We start from the raw sequence: 14,734 nt of genomic DNA, 5'->3' as shown, positions 1-14,734 counted from the left end.
TCCCTAAACAAAGGTTAATCATTTTGTCCTGATACTGGACGGCCACATGCTTACATGCACAAATGCCATAAGCAAGAGGGCAGCCAGTCCAGTTAAGGTAATCATCACTTGAAAGCCATAACTTTCACCATTACTTACCCCAAACAGGGGCTGTACTGTATATAGAAAGAATCAACCCAGTGACCTAAGTACACTAAACTGCATCACTGTTAAACTACTATACACTTTAGTAGATATAGTCGATAATAATACATTACCATAAAACATTTGGTAGGTGGTTACCCTTTGAAGATGTTAATTTAAGTGTAACTGCATTTATGGCAATATATATAGCATTAATATTATGGAAGTAAGCCACACTACCTTTAAGAAATTGGCTGTATATTTCCCGTTAAGTTACCATTGGTCATAGAATCCGAGATGGAATACCCTTATGCTAGGGGTTAGCCACCTACCTTGTGTTTTGGTGATGGCTTTTCAAGCATTTCTACGAATAAAGTGGATCAGTGGATCACCAGGTTGTTGAAGGTTTTTTTTTTTTTTTAATATTATCACATGCTTTTAAAGTTCCAGTTAAGCACCATCCTGGATCTTAAATGGTTCATTCATCCCAAACTATAGCCATTGTCATATGAGATGTGTGATTACGTTTGTTTTCTTTTGTTTGGTATTTTCTTTCCATAATTACCAGTCCCAGTGTATGGACCCAAAACTTGTGTGGGTGGGGAGGACCAAGTCCTGTGACTGAAACCAGTGCCCTGGTCAGGAGATATGACCAGAGGTAAATAGTTAGAACTACCATTGGGGTTTAGCTTGAAGTGGTATGGTGGCTGGTCAATTTTATAATCATAACTTTGTAACTAATTAACCCCTGTTTTTATAAAACATGCACTTGCATAGATACTACATTTCTAGTGAAACAGGGAATGTGCATTGTAGCTATTGTATGCTTGTAGCTATTTTGGCCAGATCAGTTGTCCTTCCATTGTTATATGCTTTACTTAGCCTTGGGCTAAGGGGGTGTTCTAAACAAAGGTGGGCATATGGCGGCAGATCCCATTGAGAAGACACTTGCAAATAAACTGTCTCAGTACAGGGGCCACATGCTTGTGATTTACCACTGCCATCTTACTCATTGGTGCACTAGCAGGGACAGGCTGACTGGAAACTAATAAACAAAGTACTGATTGACTCTTGGGTGTCTTGCAGCTTGGCAAATAGCAGGTTAGTCTCACTGTGTAGTTTTACCCCCAGGCCCTGCCTTTTTCTGATCCCAGCATGGGCAGCTTTCTAATTACTTTACATTGTAACAGCAAGCTGTCTATACCCTGTGGTGCCAAACTGGTTGACAAACTCAGGCTTCTCCTGGGTTGTCCTTCCTTCCTCTGAGTCTCCACTACCCTTAGGCACATCTCCAACCCTGACAATTAGGGCCTGTCCTTGTGTTGGTAGGGGTGAGCAGCAAGCAGGGATGGGAAAGCCCAGGAAGACAGCTGGGAGGGTGGCCAGGAGAAGGATTAACATTTCTGGGACTTGGCTAGGAGCGCCACATCACCATCTTACTTTTCTTTCAGGATCTTCTCTAAGCCTTGGTCCAAGTGTGCATGCAGAATGTTGGCTTTTAACACTACTACGGATATTCACCCAGACTGGAACCACAAGAAAGAACAAAGACGTTTTGCCTGTATAACCCAGCCTGCAGCCTTGTGTCTTTCTGAGCTGTAGACTTTATCCGATAAAAATTTTTTTTCAGACATACATGAAGCTGGCACTATATTGATTCTGTTATATGTTCTAGGCAGGGTATTATACATATATGAAGCCATGTTTCCTGAGGTATTTTATGGTGTCTGCATTGTGCTTTGGTTGCATCTTGCATGACATCATCTACCAGTAACAACTAAAAACATTAATGGGGTCTATGTCATTAAAAGGTTTATAGGGACAAAGTATACTATTGCTTCAAATAATGTGCATAAAACAAATTGTATTATATCAGATAAAGGGTACATTGATAATTTGACCATGGATTTGGGTTTCCAAACATATTCCTGTCTTTTTTTTGCAGTTTATGTTAACTGCCACTATGTTTATCCTGCCATGTTTTGGGACATTATACACAACACAGTGGGACTAACCTGCTGTCTCCCAAGCTGTGAGACACCCAAGAGTCAATCAGTACTAGTGTTGTGAGTGTCAGCTCCTGTTTATCAGTTTCCAGTCAGCCCGTCCAGTGGCCCTTGTACCGGGACAGTTTATTTGCAAATGGGATCTGCCGCCATATGCCCAAATTTGTTTAGAACACCCCTTTAGCTCATAACAATGTTACAAATATATATATAAACATTGGTGTAACAGTCACCCTGCTATAGTTCCAGGGGTACCCAGGGCACAAATAAGCACTCACCCCAAATCTCCCCCTAACTGGCCTTCAGGCTGGGACCCCTTAGCCCATAACAAGGTTACAGATATACAGAAACATTGGGGTAACAGTCACCCCGCTATAGTTCCAGGGGTTTCCGGGGCACAAATAAGCACTCACCCCAAATCTCCCCCTAACTGGCCTTCAGGCTGGGCCCCCTTAGCCCATAACAAGGTTACAGATATATAGGAACATTGGGGTAACAGTCACCCCGCTATAGTTCCAGGGGTACCCAGGGCACAAATAAGCACTCACCCCAAATCTCCCCCTAACTGGCCTTCAGGCTGGGCCCCCTTAGCCCATAACAAGGTTACAGATATATAGGAACATTGGGGTAACAGTCACCCTGCTATAGTTCCAGGGGTACCCAGGGCACAAATAAGCACTCACCCCAAATCCCCCTTAACTGGCCTTCAGGCTGGGCCCCCTTAGCCCATAACAAGGTTACAGATATACAGAAACATTGGGGTAACAGTCACCCTGCTATAGTCCCAGGGGTTCCCGGGGCACAAATAAGCACTCACCCCTAATCTCCTCATAGTACCAGGAATGTCTAGGACAGCAAATACATTTTAAGCCCACATAGAACCCTAATAGACCTACAAGCTGAGCTTTCAGGTGTATGTAGGAAAGCAAACAGTAACTATCCCCACAGCTGTACAGTGATTATATATCATTCACATCAGTCAGTGCCCCAATGGAGCTTATAATCTACATTACATTTACACACATTATTTTACCAGGAGCCCATTAACCTGCCTGTTTGTATTCGGAGAGTGGGAGGAAAGCTATGGGGGAACACCCAGACTCCTCACAGACGGTGCCCAAGCCAGAGCTGAACTCAGGAATAAGGAACAGGGAAGCCCAATCACTACTGATTTAGGTTACAGAAAAACACACCAAAAACTCACAGACCCAAATCAATGTTTTTATTCCCTACTTCTATTTATTTTTCGTTTCAGACACTGTTCATCTATTCTGATTTCAAAATTGACCGCTGCTGGAACGGCCCAAACTGCCTCAGAACAAGGGGGGGGGGTGGTGGTATATATCTCTTGCTTGCTGCTGTACTATGCCCAGGCAGGCTCTCACTAATTATTGTGCTGCTTGGGCTGCCAGCCTATTTTTAATCCCAGGTAGGCCTGGTGGCAAACGTATTGGTTCTAGTAAAGACTATGAATCACATAATCTTTGTCGCACACTGAGCCAAAGGCGACTATCCGCCTCTCCCCACTATAAGCCGGCTTGCCTTACTCAGCCAGAGGGTTTATATAGGGGTGCTGTGACGTCACGCTCTCGCGAGATGAGGCTTGTGACACGGGATTCGCTGTGCGGAAGGAGTCGAAGCGCTAGATGGTAACAGCACTGCGGGACTTTTAAATATCGATCCGGGGCTGAAGGCTGTGTTCCGAATATCAGAACTGTCCCGGAGAAGCGGGACTATTGGGAGGTAGGTTTGCTTGTATTGGCAGTGTGTGCTACTGCTTCTTACTATAGCCTTACTGACTGGCACAGCTGGCACTGTTACTGTTACTCTGTGTCACAGCTGGCACTGTTACTGTTATGTGACTGCTTGCACTGTCTCTGTGTGTGTGTGACTGCTTGCACTGTCTCTGTGTGTGTGTGACTGCTTGCACTGTCTCTGTGTGTGTGTGACTGCTTGCACTGTCTCTGTGTGTGTGACTGCTTGCACTGTCTCTGTGTGTGTGTGACTGCTTGCACTGTCTCTGTGTGTGTGTGACTGCTTGCACTGTCTCTGTGTGTGTGTGACTGCTTGCACTGTCTCTGTGTGTGTGTGTGACTGCTTGCACTGTCTCTGTGTGTGTGTGTGACTGCTTGCACTGTCTCTGTGTGTGTGTGTGACTGCTTGCACTGTCTCTGTGTGTGTGTGTGACTGCTTGCACTGTCTCTGTGTGTGTGTGTGTGTGTGTGTGACTGCTTGCACTGTCTCTGTGTGTGTGTGACTGCTTGCACTGTCTCTGTGTGTGTGTGACTGCTTGCACTGTCTCTGTGTGTGTGTGTGTGTGTGTGTGTGTGTGTGTGACTGCTTGCACTGTCTGTGTGTGTGTGACTGCTTGCACTGTCTGTGTGTGTGTGACTGCTTGCACTGTCTGTGTGTGTGTGTGTGTGACTGCTTGCACTGTCAGTGTGTGTGTGTGACTGCTTGCACTGTCTGTGTGTGTGTGTGTGTGACTGCTTGCACTGTCTCTGTGTGTGTGTGACTGCTTGCACTGTCTCTGTGTGTGTGTGTGACTGCTTGCACTGTCTCTGTGTGTGTGTGACTGCTTGCACTGTCTCTGTGTGTGTGTGTGTGACTGCTTGCACTGTCTCTGTGTGTGTGTGTGACTGCTTGCACTGTCTCTGTGTGTGTGACTGCTTGCACTGTCTCTGTGTGTGTGTGACTGCTTGCACTGTCTCTGTGTGTGTGTGACTGCTTGCACTGTCTCTGTGTGTGTGTGTGACTGCTTGCACTGTCTCTGTGTGTGTGACTGCTTGCACTGTCTCTGTGTGTGTGACTGCTTGCACTGTCTCTGTGTGTGTGTGACTGCTTGCACTGTCTCTGTGTGTGTGTGTGACTGCTTGCACTGTCTCTGTGTGTGGGGCTGCTTGCACTGTCTCTGTGTGTGTGGGGCTGCTTGCACTGTCTCTGTGTGTGTGTGACTGCTTGCACTGTCTCTGTGTGTGTGTGTTGCTGCTTGCACTGTCTCTGTGTGTGTGTGACTGCTTGCACTGGCACTTTGTGTGTGTTGCTGCTTACACTGTTTGTGTGTGTGTGTGGCTGCTTGCACTGTCTCTGTGTGTGTGTTGCTGCTTACACTGTTTGTGTGTGTGTGTGTGTGTGGCTGCTTGCACTGTCTCTGTGTGTGTGTGACTGCTTGCACTGTCGCTTTGTGCATGGCTGCTTGCTCTGTCACTTTGTGCGTGACTGCTTGCACTGTCACTTTGTGCGTGGCTGCTTGCACTGTCTCTGTGTGTGTGTGACTGCTTGCACTGTCTCTGTGTGTGACTGCTTGCACTGTCTCTGTGTGTGTGTGGCTGCTTGCACTGTCTCTGTGTGTGTGTGTGACTGCTTGCACTGTCTCTGTGTGTGTGTGTGTGACTGCTTGCACTGTCTCTGTGTGTGTGTGTGACTGCTTGCACTGTCTCTGTGTGTGACTGCTTGCACTGTCTCTGTGTGTGGCTGCTTGCACTGTCTCTGTGTGTGTGTGACTGCTTGCACTGTCGCTTTGTGCATGGCTGCTTGCTCTGTCACTTTGTGCGTGACTGCTTGCACTGTCACTTTGTGCGTGGCTGCTTGCACTGTCTCTGTGTGTGTGTGACTGCTTGCACTGTCTCTGTGTGTGACTGCTTGCACTGTCTCTGTGTGTGTGTGGCTGCTTGCACTGTCTCTGTGTGTGTGTGTGACTGCTTGCACTGTCTCTGTGTGTGTGTGTGTGACTGCTTGCACTGTCTCTGTGTGTGTGTGGCTGCTTGCACTGTCTCTGTGTGTGTGTGACTGCTTGCACTGTCTCTGTGTGTGTGTGACTGCTTGCACTGTCTCTGTGTGTGTGTGACTGCTTGCACTGTCTCTGTGTGTGTGTGACTGCTTGCACTGTCTCTGTGTGTGTGTGACTGCTTGCACTGTCTCTGTGTGTGTGTGTGTGACTGCTTGCACTGTCTCTGTGTGTGTGTGTGTGACTGCTTGCACTGTCTCTGTGTGTGTGTGTGACTGCTTGCACTGTCTCTGTGTGTGTGTGTGACTGCTTGCACTGTCTCTGTGTGTGTGTGACTGCTTGCACTGTCTCTCTGTGTGTGTGTGTGTGTGTGTGACTGCTTGCACTGTCTGTGTGTGTGTGTGACTGCTTGCACTGTCTCTGTGTGTGTGACTGCTTGCACTGTCTCTGTGTGTGTGACTGCTTGCACTGTCTCTGTGTGTGTGACTGCTTGCACTGTCTCTGTGTGTGTGTGTGTGTGACTGCTTGCACTGTCTCTGTGTGTGTGTGACTGCTTGCACTGTCTCTGTGTGTGTGTGACTGCTTGCACTGTCTCTGTGTGTGTGTGTGTGACTGCTTGCACTGTCTGTGTGTGTGTGTGTGTGACTGCTTGCACTGTCTCTGTGTGTGTGTGTGACTGCTTGCACTGTCTCTGTGTGTGTGTGTGACTGCTTGCGCTGTCTCTGTGTGTGTGTGACTGCTTGCACTGTCTCTGTGTGTGTGTGACTGCTTGCACTGTCTCTGTGTGTGTGTGTGTGTGTGTGACTGCTTGCACTGTCTCTGTGTGTGTGTGTGACTGCTTGCACTGTCTCTGTGTGTGTGTGTGACTGCTTGCACTGTCTCTGTGTGTGTGTGTGACTGCTTGCACTGTCTCTGTGTGTGTGTGTGTGTGTGTGTGACTGCTTGCACTGTCTCTGTGTGTGTGTGACTGCTTGCACTGTCTCTGTGTGTGTGTGACTGCTTGCACTGTCTCTGTGTGTGTGTGTGTGTGTGTGTGTGTGTGTGTGTGTGTGTGACTGCTTGCACTGTCTGTGTGTGTGTGACTGCTTGCACTGTCTGTGTGTGTGTGACTGCTTGCACTGTCTGTGTGTGTGTGTGTGTGACTGCTTGCACTGTCAGTGTGTGTGTGTGACTGCTTGCACTGTCTGTGTGTGTGTGTGTGTGACTGCTTGCACTGTCTCTGTGTGTGTGTGACTGCTTGCACTGTCTCTGTGTGTGTGTGTGACTGCTTGCACTGTCTCTGTGTGTGTGTGTGACTGCTTGCACTGTCTCTGTGTGTGTGTGACTGCTTGCACTGTCTCTGTGTGTGTGTGTGTGACTGCTTGCACTGTCTCTGTGTGTGTGTGTGACTGCTTGCACTGTCTCTGTGTGTGTGACTGCTTGCACTGTCTCTGTGTGTGTGTGACTGCTTGCACTGTCTCTGTGTGTGTGTGACTGCTTGCACTGTCTCTGTGTGTGTGTGTGACTGCTTGCACTGTCTCTGTGTGTGTGACTGCTTGCACTGTCTCTGTGTGTGTGACTGCTTGCACTGTCTCTGTGTGTGTGTGACTGCTTGCACTGTCTCTGTGTGTGTGTGTGACTGCTTGCACTGTCTCTGTGTGTGGGGCTGCTTGCACTGTCTCTGTGTGTGTGGGGCTGCTTGCACTGTCTCTGTGTGTGTGTGACTGCTTGCACTGTCTCTGTGTGTGTGTGTTGCTGCTTGCACTGTCTCTGTGTGTGTGTGACTGCTTGCACTGGCACTTTGTGTGGTGTTGCTGCTTACACTGTTTGTGTGTGTGTGTGGCTGCTTGCACTGTCTCTGTGTGTGTGTTGCTGCTTACACTGTTTGTGTGTGTGTGTGTGTGGCTGCTTGCACTGTCTCTGTGTGTGTGTGACTGCTTGCACTGTCGCTTTGTGCATGGCTGCTTGCTCTGTCACTTTGTGCGTGACTGCTTGCACTGTCACTTTGTGCGTGGCTGCTTGCACTGTCTCTGTGTGTGTGTGACTGCTTGCACTGTCTCTGTGTGTGACTGCTTGCACTGTCTCTGTGTGTGTGTGGCTGCTTGCACTGTCTCTGTGTGTGTGTGTGACTGCTTGCACTGTCTCTGTGTGTGTGTGTGTGACTGCTTGCACTGTCTCTGTGTGTGTGTGTGACTGCTTGCACTGTCTCTGTGTGTGACTGCTTGCACTGTCTCTGTGTGTGGCTGCTTGCACTGTCTCTGTGTGTGTGTGACTGCTTGCACTGTCGCTTTGTGCATGGCTGCTTGCTCTGTCACTTTGTGCGTGACTGCTTGCACTGTCACTTTGTGCGTGGCTGCTTGCACTGTCTCTGTGTGTGTGTGACTGCTTGCACTGTCTCTGTGTGTGACTGCTTGCACTGTCTCTGTGTGTGTGTGGCTGCTTGCACTGTCTCTGTGTGTGTGTGTGACTGCTTGCACTGTCTCTGTGTGTGTGTGTGTGTGTGACTGCTTGCACTGTCTCTGTGTGTGTGTGGCTGCTTGCACTGTCTCTGTGTGTGTGTGACTGCTTGCACTGTCTCTGTGTGTGTGTGACTGCTTGCACTGTCTCTGTGTGTGTGTGACTGCTTGCACTGTCTCTGTGTGTGTGTGACTGCTTGCACTGTCTCTGTGTGTGTGTGACTGCTTGCACTGTCTCTGTGTGTGTGTGTGTGACTGCTTGCACTGTCTCTGTGTGTGTGTGTGTGACTGCTTGCACTGTCTCTGTGTGTGTGTGTGACTGCTTGCACTGTCTCTGTGTGTGTGTGTGACTGCTTGCACTGTCTCTGTGTGTGTGTGACTGCTTGCACTGTCTCTCTGTGTGTGTGTGTGTGTGTGTGACTGCTTGCACTGTCTGTGTGTGTGTGTGACTGCTTGCACTGTCTCTGTGTGTGTGACTGCTTGCACTGTCTCTGTGTGTGTGACTGCTTGCACTGTCTCTGTGTGTGTGACTGCTTGCACTGTCTCTGTGTGTGTGTGTGTGTGACTGCTTGCACTGTCTCTGTGTGTGTGTGACTGCTTGCACTGTCTCTGTGTGTGTGTGACTGCTTGCACTGTCTCTGTGTGTGTGTGACTGCTTGCACTGTCTCTGTGTGTGTGTGACTGCTTGCACTGTCTCTGTGTGTGTGTGTGTGACTGCTTGCACTGTCTGTGTGTGTGTGTGTGTGACTGCTTGCACTGTCTCTGTGTGTGTGTGTGACTGCTTGCACTGTCTCTGTGTGTGTGTGTGACTGCTTGCGCTGTCTCTGTGTGTGTGTGACTGCTTGCACTGTCTCTGTGTGTGTGTGACTGCTTGCACTGTCTCTGTGTGTGTGTGTGTGTGTGACTGCTTGCACTGTCTCTGTGTGTGTGTGACTGCTTGCACTGTCTCTGTGTGTGTGTGTGACTGCTTGCACTGTCTCTGTGTGTGTGTGTGACTGCTTGCACTGTCTCTGTGTGTGTGTGTGACTGCTTGCACTGTCTCTGTGTGTGTGTGTGACTGCTTGCACTGTCTCTGTGTGTGTGTGTGTGTGTGTGTGTGTGACTGCTTGCACTGTCTCTGTGTGTGTGTGACTGCTTGCACTGTCTCTGTGTGTGTGTGACTGCTTGCACTGTCTCTGTGTGTGTGTGTGTGTGTGTGTGTGTGTGTGTGTGTGTGTGTGTGACTGCTTGCACTGTCTGTGTGTGTGTGACTGCTTGCACTGTCTGTGTGTGTGTGACTGCTTGCACTGTCTGTGTGTGTGTGTGTGTGACTGCTTGCACTGTCAGTGTGTGTGTGTGACTGCTTGCACTGTCTGTGTGTGTGTGTGTGTGACTGCTTGCACTGTCTCTGTGTGTGTGTGACTGCTTGCACTGTCTCTGTGTGTGTGTGTGACTGCTTGCACTGTCTCTGTGTGTGTGTGACTGCTTGCACTGTCTCTGTGTGTGTGTGTGACTGCTTGCACTGTCTCTGTGTGTGTGTGTGACTGCTTGCACTGTCTCTGTGTGTGTGACTGCTTGCACTGTCTCTGTGTGTGTGTGACTGCTTGCACTGTCTCTGTGTGTGTGTGACTGCTTGCACTGTCTCTGTGTGTGTGTGTGACTGCTTGCACTGTCTCTGTGTGTGTGACTGCTTGCACTGTCTCTGTGTGTGTGACTGCTTGCACTGTCTCTGTGTGTGTGTGACTGCTTGCACTGTCTCTGTGTGTGTGTGTGACTGCTTGCACTGTCTCTGTGTGTGGGGCTGCTTGCACTGTCTCTGTGTGTGTGGGGCTGCTTGCACTGTCTCTGTGTGTGTGTGACTGCTTGCACTGTCTCTGTGTGTGTGTGTTGCTGCTTGCACTGTCTCTGTGTGTGTGTGACTGCTTGCACTGGCACTTTGTGTGTGTTGCTGCTTACACTGTTTGTGTGTGTGTGTGGCTGCTTGCACTGTCTCTGTGTGTGTGTTGCTGCTTACACTGTTTGTGTGTGTGTGTGTGTGGCTGCTTGCACTGTCTCTGTGTGTGTGTGACTGCTTGCACTGTCGCTTTGTGCATGGCTGCTTGCTCTGTCACTTTGTGCGTGACTGCTTGCACTGTCACTTTGTGCGTGGCTGCTTGCACTGTCTCTGTGTGTGTGTGACTGCTTGCACTGTCTCTGTGTGTGACTGCTTGCACTGTCTCTGTGTGTGTGTGGCTGCTTGCACTGTCTCTGTGTGTGTGTGTGACTGCTTGCACTGTCTCTGTGTGTGTGTGACTGCTTGCACTGTCTCTGTGTGTGTGTGTGACTGCTTGCACTGTCTCTGTGTGTGACTGCTTGCACTGTCTCTGTGTGTGACTGCTTGCACTGTCTCTGTGTGTGTGTGGCTGCTTGCACTATCTCTGTGTGTGTGACTGCTTGCACTGTCTCTGTGTGGTGTGACTGCTTGCACTGTCTCTGTGTGTGTGTGACTGCTTGCACTGTCTCTGTGTGTGTGTGACTGCTTGCACTGTCTCTGTGTGTGTGTGACTGCTTGCACTGTCTCTGTGGTGTGTGTGTGACTGCTTGCACTGTCTCTGTGTGTGTGTGTGACTGCTTGCACTGTCTCTGTGTGTGTGTGTGACTGCTTGCACTGTCTCTGTGTGTGTGTGTGACTGCTTGCACTGTCTCTGTGTGGTGTGTGACTGCTTGCACTGTCTCTGTGTGTGTGTGACTGCTTGCACTGTCTCTCTGTGTGTGTGTGTGTGTGTGTGTGTGTGTGACTGCTTGCACTGTCTGTGTGTGTGTGTGACTGCTTGCACTGTCTCTGTGTGTGTGACTGCTTGCACTGTCTCTGTGTGTGTGACTGCTTGCACTGTCTCTGTGTGTGTGACTGCTTGCACTGTCTCTGTGTGTGTGTGTGTGTGTGTGTGACTGCTTGCACTGTCTCTGTGTGTGTGTGACTGCTTGCACTGTCTCTGTGTGTGTGTGACTGCTTGCACTGTCTCTGTGTGTGTGTGACTGCTTGCACTGTCTCTGTGTGTGTGTGTGTGACTGCTTGCACTGTCTGTGTGTGTGTGTGTGTGACTGCTTGCACTGTCTCTGTGTGTGTGTGTGACTGCTTGCACTGTCTCTGTGTGTGTGTGTGACTGCTTGCGCTGTCTCTGTGTGTGTGTGACTGCTTGCACTGTCTCTGTGTGTGTGTGACTGCTTGCACTGTCTCTGTGTGTGTGTGTGTGTGTGTGACTGCTTGCACTGTCTCTGTGTGTGTGTGACTGCTTGCACTGTCTCTCTGTGTGTGACTGCTTGCACTGTCTCTGTGTGTGTGACTGCTTGCACTGTCTCTGTGTGTGTGTGTGTGACTGCTTGCACTGTCTCTGTGTGTGTGTGTGACTGCTTGCACTGTCTCTGTGTGTGTGTGTGACTGCTTGCACTGTCTCTGTGTGTGTGTGACTGCTTGCACTGTCTCTGTGTGTGTGTGTGTGACTGCTTGCACTGTCTCTGTGTGTGTGTGTGACTGCTTGCACTGTCTCTGTGTGTGTGTGTGACTGCTTGCACTGTCTCTGTGTGTGTGTGACTGCTTGCACTGTCTCTGTGTGTGTGTGTGTGACTGCTTGCCCACTGTCTCTGTGTGTGTGTGTGTGACTGCTTGCACTGTCTCTGTGTGTGTGACTGCTTGCACTGTCTCTGTGTGTGTGACTGCTTGCACTGTCTCTGTGTGTGTGTGACTGCTTGCACTGTCTCTGTGTGTGTGTGACTGCTTGCACTGTCTCTGTGTGACTGCTTGCACTGTCTCTGTGTGTGTGTGACTGCTTGCACTGTCTCTGTGTGTGTGTGACTGCTTGCACTGTCTCTGTGTGTGTGTGACTGCTTGCACTGTCTCTGTGTGTGTGTGTGACTGCTTGCACTGTCTCTGTGTGTGTGTGACTGCTTGCACTGTCTCTGTGTGTGTGTGTGTGACTGCTTGCACTGTCTCTGTGTGTGTGTGACTGCTTGCACTGTCTCTGTGTGTGTGTGACTGCTTGCACTGTCTCTGTGTGTGTGTGTGACTGCTTGCACTGTCTCTGTGTGTGTGTGTGTGACTGCTTGCACTGTCTCTGTGTGTGTGTGTGACTGCTTGCACTGGTCTCTGTGTGTGTGTGTGACTGCTTGCACTGTCTCTGTGTGTGTGTGACTGCTTGCACTGTCTCTGTGTGTGTGTGACTGCTTGCACTGTCTCTGTGTGTGTGTGTGACTGCTTGCACTGTCTCTGTGTGTGTGTGACTGCTTGCACTGTCTCTGTGTGTGTGTGACTGCTTGCACTGTCTCTGTGTGTGTGTGTGACTGCTTGCACTGTCTCTGTGTGTGTGTGGCTGCTTGCACTGTCTCTGTGTGTGTGTGTGACTGCTTGCACTGTCTCTGTGTGTGTGTGGCTGCTTGCACTGTCTCTGTTTGTGTGTGTGTGGCTGCTTGCACTGTCTCTGTTTGTGTGTGTGTGGCTGCTTGCACTGTCTCTGTGTGTGTGACTGCTTGCACTGTCTCTGTGTGTGTGTGTGTGTGTGTGTTGCTGCTTGCACTGTCTCTGTGTGTGTGTGTTGCTGCTTGCACTGTCTCTGTGTGTGTGTGACTGCTTGCACTGGCACTTTGTGTGTGACTGCTTGCACTGGCACTTTGTGTGTGACTGCTTGCACTGGCACTTTGTGTGTGTTGCTGCTTACACTGTTTGTGTGTGTGTGTGTGGCTGCTTGCACTGTCTCTGTGTGTGTGTGACTGCTTGCACTGTCGCTTTGTGCGTGGCTGTTTGCTCTGTCACTTTGTGCGTGACTGCTTGCACTGCCACTTTGTGCGTGGCTGCTTGCACTGTCTCTGTGTGTGTGTGACTGCTTGCACTGTCTCTGTGTGTGACTGCTTGCACTGTCTCTCTGTGTGTGTGTGGCTGCTTGCACTGTCTCTGTGTGTGTGTGTGTGACTGCTTGCACTGTCTCTGTGTGTGTGTGTGACTGCTTGCACTGTCTCTGTGTGTGTGTGGCTGCTTGCACTGTCTCTGTTTGTGTGTGGCTGCTTGCACTGTCTCTGTTTGTGTGTGTGTGGCTGCTTGCACTGTCTGTGTGTGTGACTGCTTGCACTGTCTGTGTGTGGCTGCTTGCACTGTCCCTGTGTGTGTGTGTGTTGCTGCTTGCACTGTCTCTGTGTGTGTGTGACTGCTTGCACTGTCACTTTGTGTGTGACTGCTTGCACTGGCACTTTGTGTGTGTTGCTGCTTACACTGTTTGTGTGTGGCTGCTTGCACTGTCTCTGTGTGTGTGTGGCTGCTTGCACTGTCTCTGTTTGTGTGTGTGTGGCTGCTTGCACTGTCTGTGTGTGTGACTGCTTGCACTGTCTGTGTGTGTGTGTGGCTGCTTGCACTGTCTCTGTGTGTGTGTGTGTGTGTTGCTGCTTGCACTGTCTCTGTGTGTGTGTGTGACTGCTTGCACTGTCTCTGTGTGTGTGTGACTGCTTGCACTGTCACTTTGTGTGTGACTGCTTGCACTGGCACTTTGTGTGTGTTGCTGCTTACACTGTTTGTGTGTGTGTGTGTGTGTGTGGCTGCTTGCGCTGTCTCTGTGTGTGTGTGGCTGCTTGCACTGTCTGTGTGTGACTGCTTGCACTGTCTCTGTGTGTGTGTGACTGCTTGCACTGTCTCTGTGTGACTGCTTGCACTGTCTCTGTGTGTGTGTGTGACTGCTTGCACTGTCTCTGTGTGTGTGTGTGACTGCTTGCACTGTCTCTGTGTGTGTGTGACTGCTTGCACTGTCTCTGTGTGTGTGACTGCTTGCACTGTCTCTGTGTGTGTGACTGCTTGCACTGTCTCTGTGTGTGTGTGACTGCTTGCACTGTCTCTGTGTGTGTGTGACTGCTTGCACTGTCTCTGTGTGTGTGTGTGACTGCTTGCACTGTCTCTGTGTGTGTGTGTGACTGCTTGCACTGTCTCTGTGTGTGTGTGTGACTGCTTGCACTGTCTCTGTGTGTGTGTGTGTGACTGCTTGCACTGTCTCTGTGTGTGTGTGTGTGACTGCTTGCACTGTCTCTGGTGTGTGTGTGTGTGTGACTGCTTGCACTGTCTCTGTGTGTGTATGTGTGTGACTGCTTGCACTGTCTCTGTGTGTGTGTGACTGCTTGCACTGTCTCTGTGTGTGTGTGACTGCTTGCACTGTCTCTGTGTGTGTGTGACTGCTTGCACTGTCTCTGTGTGTGTGTGTGTGTGTGACTGCTTGCACTGTCTCTGTGTGTGTGTGACTGCTTGCACTGTCTCTGTGTGTGTGACTGCTTGCACTGTCTCTGTGTGTGTGACTGCTTGCACTGTCTCTGTGTGTGTGTGACTGCTTGCACTGTCTCTGTGTGTGTGTGACTGCTTGCACTGTCTCTGTGTGTGTGTGACTGCTTGCACTGTCTCTGTGTGTGTGTGACTGCTTGCACTGTCTCTGTGTGTGTGTGACTGCTTGCACTGTCTC

General features: G+C 49.9%; 1 protein-coding gene across 1 annotated transcript in view; it reads left to right on the top strand.

Moving 5' to 3' along the window:
* The first annotated feature begins 3,710 nt into the window (after positions 1-3,710).
* The window catches only part of LOC100486384 (zinc finger BED domain-containing protein 1), a 28,560-nt gene continuing 17,536 nt past the window's right edge, over positions 3,711-14,734 (top strand). The window contains exon 1 of the mRNA XM_002938538.5: positions 3,711-3,872. The gene's annotated coding sequence lies outside the window, so the exon portion shown is untranslated. The remainder of the gene's footprint in view (positions 3,873-14,734) is intronic.

This window comes from Xenopus tropicalis, chromosome 7 (genome assembly GCF_000004195.4).
Source record: "Xenopus tropicalis strain Nigerian chromosome 7, UCB_Xtro_10.0, whole genome shotgun sequence".
NCBI lineage: Eukaryota > Metazoa > Chordata > Amphibia > Anura > Pipidae > Xenopus > Xenopus tropicalis.
The sequence above is the reverse complement of the archived record's forward strand: the minus strand, read 5'-3'. Positions and strand labels throughout refer to the sequence as shown.